This window comes from Podarcis tiliguerta (assembly GCF_965153285.1).
Source record: "Podarcis tiliguerta genome assembly, chromosome: 5".
NCBI lineage: Eukaryota > Metazoa > Chordata > Lepidosauria > Squamata > Lacertidae > Podarcis > Podarcis tiliguerta.
In genome coordinates this window covers 52,257,515-52,267,059 of record NC_139538.1, presented here as the reverse complement: position 1 = coordinate 52,267,059, position 9,545 = coordinate 52,257,515, and the positions used below count along the sequence as shown (strand labels likewise).

At 41.5% G+C, this 9,545-nt stretch overlaps 1 long non-coding RNA gene across 1 annotated transcript; it reads right to left on the bottom strand.

Moving 5' to 3' along the window:
• Window positions 1-1,379: 1,379 nt before the first annotated feature.
• LOC310677812 lies at window positions 1,380-6,042 on the bottom strand. The gene is made up of 3 exons (XR_014511475.1): window positions 5,933-6,042; window positions 2,889-2,923; window positions 1,380-1,634 (listed from the first exon to the last, which is right to left on the bottom strand). It is a non-coding gene; the product is annotated as an uncharacterized lncRNA (long non-coding RNA).
• Window positions 6,043-9,545: the final 3,503 nt, after the last annotated feature.

The following is a 9,545-nucleotide window of genomic DNA, read 5'->3' as shown; positions in this document are numbered from 1 at the left end:
GTTAGCCCCATAGAATTAATAATAAACTTAAATATTAATAATATTATTAAAATTTGTATACCACACCTCCTGTACCTGAATGGGCCAGGGTGGCAGCAGGGGCAGGGCTGCACATGGGGACTGGCAGAGCCAGTCTGACTCTCCTGGCCTACCATGCCTTGCCCTGACCACATATAATCCTTGTAAGTAACAGCGATGGCATTACTGAGAGGGCAGTTCTGCAATACCATCCTATGATGCTGGCCACTCCTGTTCAAAAGCTACAACCCGAGGCAGACTTGAAACATTCAGGTAGATGCACTTTTTATGCTCACTAGTCATCGTGATGTGAATGAGAAGAGTACTGCAAGAAGAAAGTAAGACAACAATTAACTGAGTTTAGACCTGCCGCATACAAACACATTGGGGGCTACTGCACTTTCTCATAAGAGATCCAATATTAAAAGACTAAACAGAGGGGGAAAGTAGTGTTTTATGCTGAAGTGGAATCATACTAGGAATGCAGAGGCTAAAATGACAGTATAATATAAAGATAAAGTTGTAACACATGCTCCAGGAATAAATCATAGTGACGGGTGTATATAATGTACAACAGTAATTGTAGAGAATTTCTGTGTTTGTATTTATAGGACAATGGGGGGGGGAGGAACTATACAGAAACTTTTGACAATATGCTTTTTATTTTTATTTTTTATTACATTTCTATACCACCCTTCATCTGTTTTTCAATATAAAAACACAGAAGTACATAATATGGTAACAACAATTACTCCTACACCAATCCCAGTGTAAAGGACCATACATTGTTTAATTAGCCAAAATCCTAGGAGAATGGGAATGTTTTTGCCTGGAGCCTAAAGATATGTAACAAAGGCACCAGGCAAGTGTTCCACAAATGGGGAGACACTACAGAAAAGGCCCATTCTCATGTTACCCACTTCCAGACCTCTTGCAGCAGGAGAGACTGACGAAGGGCCTCAGATGATGACCAAAGAAACCTAATTGGTTCATATGAGGAGAGGTATTGTGGTTCTAAAGGGATGCGAGTGGCGTTGTGGGTTAAACCACAGAGCCTAGGGCTTGCCAATCAGAAGGTCGGCGGTTCGAATCCCCGCGACGGGGTGAGCTCCCGTTGCTCAGTCCCTGCTTCTGCCAACCTAGCAGTTCAAAAGCACGTCAAAACTGCAAGTAGATAAATAGGTACCGCTCTGGCAGGAAGGTAAACGGCGTTTCTGTGCACTGCTCTGGTTCTCCAGAAGCGGCTTAGTCATGCTGGCCACATGACCCTAAAGCTGTACGCCAATAAAGCGAGATGAGCGCCGCAACCCCAGAGTCGGTCACAACTGGACCTAATGGTCAGGGGTCTCTTTACCTATTTTGGTTCTGGGCCATTTAAAGCTTTATAAGTCAAAACAAGCATGTTGAATTAGACCTGGAAACTGACTGGCAGCCAGTGCAGTTTGGCCAGAATTGGTGTTATATGCTCAGACCATCTGGTCCCAGTGAGCAACCTGGCCTCTGAATTCTGCACCAGCTGGTGTTTCCAAACTTTTCTGGATTAAGCTTCATTTTGTTGGCTCTCATCAAGTCCATTGCCAAAGCAAGACAATGGTGCAGCACATCCACTGCCTCACCTGCAGATGTAAAAGAGAAGTTGAACTGTGTGCCATTAGCATATTGTTAACAACGTACTCCACAATCTGGATGAACCCACTCAGAAATTTCATGTAGGTGTCAAACAGCATGGGGGATAAAATTGAACCCTGAGGAACCTCACAGAGGGCCAGAAGCATTACTCTCTAGAAACTAAGTAGGACTGGAACCACTGCAAAGCAGTGTCACGCACCCCCAACTTGGATAAACACTCCAGAAGGATACCTGTTGAGAGGTCAAGGCCAACTAACAGGGACACGTTTCTCCTGTCCCTCTCCAGACAGAAGTTATCATACAGGGTGACCAAAGCAGTTTCTGTCTGCTGGGCCTAAAACCCCGATTGAAATGGATCTAGAAAATCAATTTCTTTCAAGAGCACCTGGAACTGGCCTACAACCATCAGTTAGGAAGGGAGGGGAGACTGGCAACTGGCTGGCAGTTACCGTATTTTTCGCTCTATAAGACGCACCAGACCAGAAGACGCACCTAGTTTTTGGAGGGAGAAAACAAGAAAAAAATATTCTGAAAAAATATTCTGAAACAGCAAGAGGGATCGCTGCGCAGTGAAAGCAGCAATACCTCTTGCTGTTCTGGCTTCTGTGATAGCTGCGCAGCCTGCATTTGCTCCATAAGACGCATACACATTTCCCCTTACTTTTTAGGAGGGAAAAAGTGAGTCTTATAGGGCAAAAAATACGGTACTTAGATTTTCCTAATCCAATGAGGGTTTCTTGAGGAGTGGTTTTACCACTGCTTCCTTCAAACAGGCAGGGACCATCCCCTCCTGCAAGGAGGCATTAATCACCTTTCTGGCCCAGCCAGTTTCCCCCTCCCTTCTAGTTTTTATCAGCCAAGAAGGGCAATTGTCCAGAGTGCAGATGGTCACCTGACTGATCCAAGCCATGTCCACATCCTCAAGCTATAAAAAGAAAGATAATGACATGAAATGTCCTTGAGTCCATTTATTATGCTGGCCTTCCAGTTGCTTTATGTTGCTTTATGTATCAGCTGAAAAGTGATTTGTTGAGCATACCAGACACCTGGAGTACGAAATCCTTCTAAAGGAGGTCACTGCACAGTAAACAACATGCTATGATTTTTATAAACTATTGGAATTGTTTCAAATGGGCTTAGGCTTAGACATTTTGCAAGTCAATTTTTAAGGAAGATGGAAAGGAAGCTGTGTTAACATATTTTGTGAAAAATTAGATATAAACAATGAGGATCCCTCTCACCAGACACTCCCCTTCTCTTCGACAGACAAAACCTCCTAGGGCATAGAGAAAACAAAATCAGATAATGGAAACTTGGCACATCTGAGCAACACTAAATATACTTGAAAGGTGCATAAAATTATATCTAATTCTACACATTCTGTGACCTGCTGTTTCATTACAGGTTTGAAATATCAAGTTACCATATTTTGCTTGATTATAAATGGCATTCTCAGATTGTCAAGGCCAGAGACAGCTGGGCCTCAGCACATCAGCACAATCTGTCACAGATTGATGAAAAGCAACTAGATATCATCTGCTTTCCGAAAATGTTGAAACAAGAATTATATGTGCAATGTCAACCTTTCTGGGAGGAAGAAAAATCAGATCTAAACCAAGAATCACATACAACTGTCTCTGGGAAGCCATCTGCTAAAAATTTAATTTGTTCTATAAATTTTATAGACATTAATACAAGGGATGGTAAAAATTATGCTGTCTAGAAGTCTAGACAGAAGCTGTCTTCTCAAAGAAAAGGCACCACTAGTATCCTGAAAGGCTGTTCTGTATGAATTGCAAGTTCACATTGTGCTTGTGGCGGAACACGGCATGCTAATTTGCATGCCCAAATACAGTTACCAAGTTTGTATTTAAAAAAGCAGTTATACATTAGCACTGAAATGCTACTTCTTTTATTGTGCATATGGGACTGGATCCCAAGATATGTTAAATAAATTCATGGAAGGAAATTTTCATGCCCTCTCCTCTCCCTGAAGCCCCTATGTCCCATCCACATTACAGGATGGCAAGGTCCACTCACCCTTGGGGGATTTTCATGGGTCCCAGGTGACTTGGGCAAGGGTAGTTCAGAAGAGCTTCCTTCCATGAAAGTTAGCACATCTTAGGATCCAAACCTTTGAGTAAAAATCATGGCATCAGAATTGAAACCAGTCTATGTTTACCTGCAATGTTCACCTGTAAATGACATTCCACAAGGCTTTTCTTAAACATCTCGTGATAGAGGTCTGATTATAAATCTACTTTCTTGCCCATAGTCCAGAATGCTGTTCTCACAATAGCCCATTAGATACCTCCATTAAGCATGCAAGCAGGAATTGAATGCAAATGTGTTCTTCCCTCTGTTGATTCCCAGCAACTGATGTTAAGAGGCATATTGCCTCTAACAGTGGAGACAGAACATGAATAATAGTCACCAGTAGCATCCATGAATTCCTATAATTGCCTTATGCTTATATAGCCCATACTTCTGTGCATCGAAAGCCCTGTATAGGAGGCTTCCAGACATAAACAAGTGTATTTATACAGCACGTCTTCAGTGACAATTGCTATCCAGAAAGTGAGCTATTTTAAGAAATTCCATTGCACTTAGTACACCCATAGGTGCTTATTCCAACTCTATTGCCTTGTAGCACTGATTACAAATTGAAGATGAAATGTTCATACTGGTGAAAGATATTTGTTAGACTGTACAGAGCCATATAAGAAAGAAAATACTAGTTTAAAAAACTTTTTCAAGGCAATTTCTACTTTTTCAACTGCTGATCCTTCCTGATTATTAAAATAAGTTGATATCCAATTGAATGATTTGCCTACACAGAATAAAAAAAAAATGAGTTCAACAAAACTGCAAGAGGGTTTTATCAAAACCTGCAAAATCTATTTAAGAAAATGCTTCTGAGCCAAATAAGAAATGAGCACTGCAGTTTCCAGTTGGCTTCCTTTCTGTCTGCCTGTTCTTATCGATTTCATTGGGGAAGCTATACGGTCATATGTATTTACTACATTAAAAACCACAGGTTTCAGAAACACCAATATAGATCTTGTGTTTAGCAAAACCACAGGTTTCAAATTGATGGCTCAATATTTTGTCACTTTTACAATGGCTCTTAAACAGCACTGTTCTATCAGGGAAACAGGATGTCAGAGAGGTGCTATGTTGTTATTGACACACCACCTACAACTACACTCTTCCAAACATAAGCTACTCTGTCCAGTTTGTTTCATTGATCTGGGAGAGTTGTGTAGGTCTTGATGTTAGGGTTGCCATATTAAGGCTTTCGTGCCTTTAGTAGCCGTACAGAAAAAGAAGATTTGAACAGATTCTTTAACACTGGGCTTCAATAAAGCAAATAATTTAATTAGACAACGCCTATATGATATTGAGCAACAGAATAATTTGGCCACAATAAGGAACTTTTTCTAAGGTATGATAATTTTCCACCTAGTCATTTTGAAACTATGGCACCCTATTTGCAAAATTTAACAGTTCCAAAATACAGAGGCACTTTCACTTCCACAAGATTGAATATATGGCTTTGGCTGTACTTGAGGGTCGATTTCAAAAAAATTCCACTGGAAAAATGGTTATGTCCATGTGGAGATGGCAGTATTGAGTCAGTGGCGCATGTGTTTCTGGCTTGCACTCTTTATAAAGATTTGAGGAGTGAGGTTATTACCCCTCTACTATTGTCCATGACAGGTCGCTCACTGCATGTTCAGTGAGTGGCTGACACCAGTCCCACAAGTCAATCAGATTTTTGAGTTCCACTGAATCTCAATAATATGTGTCAAACTCACCCAGCACTTTCTCCCCAATTGCTGGTACAAAGAGGGGATGGCGCCATAATTTGGTTATAGGTGGCACCAGCCAGCTAGATGACCATAAGCTTCAGACAGCTAGGGAGAGTAGCTGGGGATGGGGAAAAGAACTGGTCATGCCTCCTCTCCCATTGCTCTTAATGGAAACCCCAATGGACGTTCTCAGAGAAAAACCTCAATGCAGAGGGAGGAAAGGCAGGGCACAGTAGTCTCTTGGCACAAGGACAACTTGCTCTTTGCCTGAAAGAGCAAGGAGCTGGTGCTGTGTGGGCTTTAGGAGCAAGCAGAGTTATGCAGTATTCCCAACACACACACTTGCGGGTGGAGGCAGGGAGAGAGAATGTGTGACTCACAGGCCACACAGATAGAATACAGCAAACTGCATAGGAAATCATGTGGAAAGGAATACTGTCCAACCTTTTTCTGAAATATTATGAGTTACTTACCCAGGGTCACCTCTGTGGTGCATGCCCTTAGCATACAAAAGCACAGGGGGAGAGAAGCAAGTTCTTTCCTTGGTCCTTCTATACAAAAGTCAACTTTAAAAGGCAACTAGCATCTATCTGCATCTATCTGTTTGAAACTTGGCAGGATCCATACCCACATTAGGGGATTCCATGCTTGTGAATTTCATACAGTTCTGCTAAACACGGGACACAGGTGGCGCTGTGGGTTAAACCACAGAGGCTAGGACTTGCAGATCAGAAGGTCGGCGGTTTGAATCCCTGCGACGGGGTGAGCTCCCATTGCTCGGTCCCTGCTCCTGCCCACCTAGCAGTTCGAAAGCATGTCAAAGTGCAAGTAGATAAATAGGTACCACTCCAGCAGGGAAGTAAATGGCATTTCCATACGCTGCTCTGGTCTCGCGAGAAGCAGCTTAGTCATGCTGGCCACATGACCCGGAAGCTGTACGCCGGCTCCCTCGGCCAATAAAGCGAGATGAGCGCCGCAACCCCAGAGTCGGCCACAACTGGACCTAATGGTCAGGGGTCCCTTTACCTAGAAAAAAACCCCCTGCATCTGTCTGTTTAAAACTTGGCAGGATCCATACCCACATTAGGGGCTTCCACGCTTGCGAATTTCGTACAGTTCTGCTAAACACGTAGTTATAGGTGATTCACCAGTTTCAAAGCTCCAACTTTAAGTGCAGCTAGCGCTAAAACCCCTGCACTTATTGTCAGCATTTCACTCTCCTGTCGCTGGGTGTGTGATTGTTACATCACATGTCTGTGTTCACTTTCCAGGCTTGGAAAGTGTGAGAACGGAAGTCAGTCTGATCTCTTCCGCTATATTGTACTTTTGTAGTTACTTACTTTCTCTCACTCTTAGATTGCACACACCAAAGCTTCACTTCGTTTCTGCCATACTCTGCTGATTGAGACTGCACATATCTGAAGATATGTGTCGCTGGTGCACACCGGGACTGAAGATTTATGGACGTCCCAGGCTGCGCTTCATCAGGAAGACGCCCGGAGAGGTTTGTCTCATTGGGGAGGGGGGCTGTGTGTCCCCCCCCCAGACGTGTTCCGACACTTATTTGTCTGACATTTGGTAGGCTCCATCCAATCAGAACAGGCTACTAATCCCAGCAAATGTCATCCAATAGTGACCCCCACCCAAAAAAAAGCTGTTTGTTGATTTCCCCATGGTAGTCAGTCAAGAGGCATGAAGTTCCAGATGTTTCAAAGGCATGTTCTGCGGTGAATCAGGTGATTTTTGAGCTGAATTACCAAATCAGGAACCAAATTGAATCTTGTATTTGGTGTACACCTGTAGCATGGAAATGGCAGCATGGAAATGATAGGGTTTTCTTTCTCTGCTTAGCTGTATAAGGCTAGCAACAAATTAACTAGAGAAAGTTAATCATTTGAATTCCCCCTATGTCTATGGGACATAATGCAAATGCTTATAATTCATTTATATAACACCATCAATGTGAAATGAAATTAACCCACTTCTGTGGTTTCTGCTTCCTAAGAGATCATAACAGAAGTAGCAAGTTAATTACATGATGAAAAATTAAATAATTTAAGAATTTTCAAAACTTCTTTCCAAAACTCTTGAAGGGAGAGTGGCTTGCTTTCAAAACACGAGTTTAAAGGTCTGAATTGTGTGTTTGTGAAAAGATTTTCTCATATTTGTAAACATTCACATAGGCTGGAGAATCTAGGTTTTTTTCTCCTAGACAGTGCTCTACCAACATGAACAATCTCAAGGTCAATTATTTTTAAAAATGTTAAGACAATATGAGAATATTTGCAGTTCTTGTTTCAAAGTGCAAATAGGAAGATGGATTTATTAGTATGGTGCTGATGGAATAAAAAAAGTTAGAAATCAATAAACTATCAAAACTTGCCAATGTGCAGAAAATGCTGTTGTCAGATTTAAAATGTATTTTTTTCCAGATAATTAAAATGCTGGTTGACACAAGTTAGGGAAAACTCAGAATGCTATGGAAACACCAAAAATTTTAGGTAGCAGTGTGAGTTCATTAGGAAAAAAATATGAAAAGCAACAGCAGCATGTCTTTATTGTGGTCAACTAAAACATTACAAAATAGTGAGCAAACTTCAAAGTATATCAGAACTCAATCATCAGGCTGGTTACTGTAAGTGCCAAAAGGCAGGTGGAAGCATGATGGAAGAGTTTGTAGACTAGAGATATGAAGAGGAAAATCTCCACTCTAATTAGGTTGGATGGTCTCATCAGAGGCATACTCAAAAGTAGCATACTCAAATCTATGGTTTTTATGTGAGGAAAATACAGGCAGCAAAGAACTCTGAAACTGTATTGGACAGACCAGAGTATGTGCAAGGCAGACCCAGCTCTACAAGTCCACAATTTTCAAGCAACAGGGCACTAATAAAAGCAATTTCCTACCTTTCCCCACTCAACACCACCATTTGCTACCACCCAGAAAACACACAAAATATCACAAAGAGCTTCTCCATCTCCATTCTGAATATTGTCGTCTTAAACCTGGAGATAGTGCTTACCAGTCTACGGCATAGTTGTTACCAAAGGTTTGCAAGCCGTCCCAAGAAAGGTCATTCTGATGTTGTGAGGCGGGGGGGGGGATCTTTGTTCACTTTCCCATAATTTTATACACTTCTATCATGTTGCCTGTTACCTGTTCTCTAAACCAAAAAGTCCCAAATTTTGTACCTTTCCTCGTAGGGGAGTTGCTCCAATCCCTTGATAATTTTGGTTGCCCTTTTCTGAAGTCAAATGCTCAAACCTACTGATACGGAAAAAGTAAGTATGTAAGAAACACAATATACACCCTTCCATGGTAGAACTCTTTCAATTTTGATGTAGTCTATGGTTGCAAGAGTGGTCATAGCAAAGCACCTTTTATGAAGTCTTCCGTATCTATTTAATAGGCCCTTGCTGCTGGGCTCAATGTACAGACTCTTCCTAATCATAGTGACATACATCATAAAGGCACAGGAGAAACAAAACAAGGCTAAACTGAAAAGAACATGGCGAATTGTTACTCTCGATATTAAAGTTTCACCACTTTAACAAGAGACACTTTTATCATAACCTACTGAAGTATTCCTTAAAACATTCAGTTGTTTCAGTGACAAGAAACTTCACTGAGATGCAAATCATTTTGCTGTTACAGCAACATCAAAAAAGGCATAAACATGATTGGCAGCAGAAAACCAAGTCAAATTAGAGAACTTGACTTTAGATTCCAGTCTTCCCATCAGAAGAGTAAGCAAAATGCTAGTTAAGGGGAGCAGTATAGAGGATCAATCTAGATTCTAATGAACAAAAGGAAAGACTAATCACTAATCCTAATGTTTGGCTGGTACTCTTTGCTTCTGTTTAATAGAATCTAAATGCATCCTCTGTTTCCCCTTCTTTGACTAGTGTTCTGCTTACTGTAGTGATGGGAGGACTGAAACCTAAAGTCAAGTTCTCAAACCCAGGAGAAACAACTGTCAGTATTGACTGAAGCAAAACACTAGAAAGGATTAAAATGAAAGAAAACAATCACAGAAAGATTTGGCAGATCAAGCTTCGCATGGCCCTTGGCAAAGTGCCCTTGAT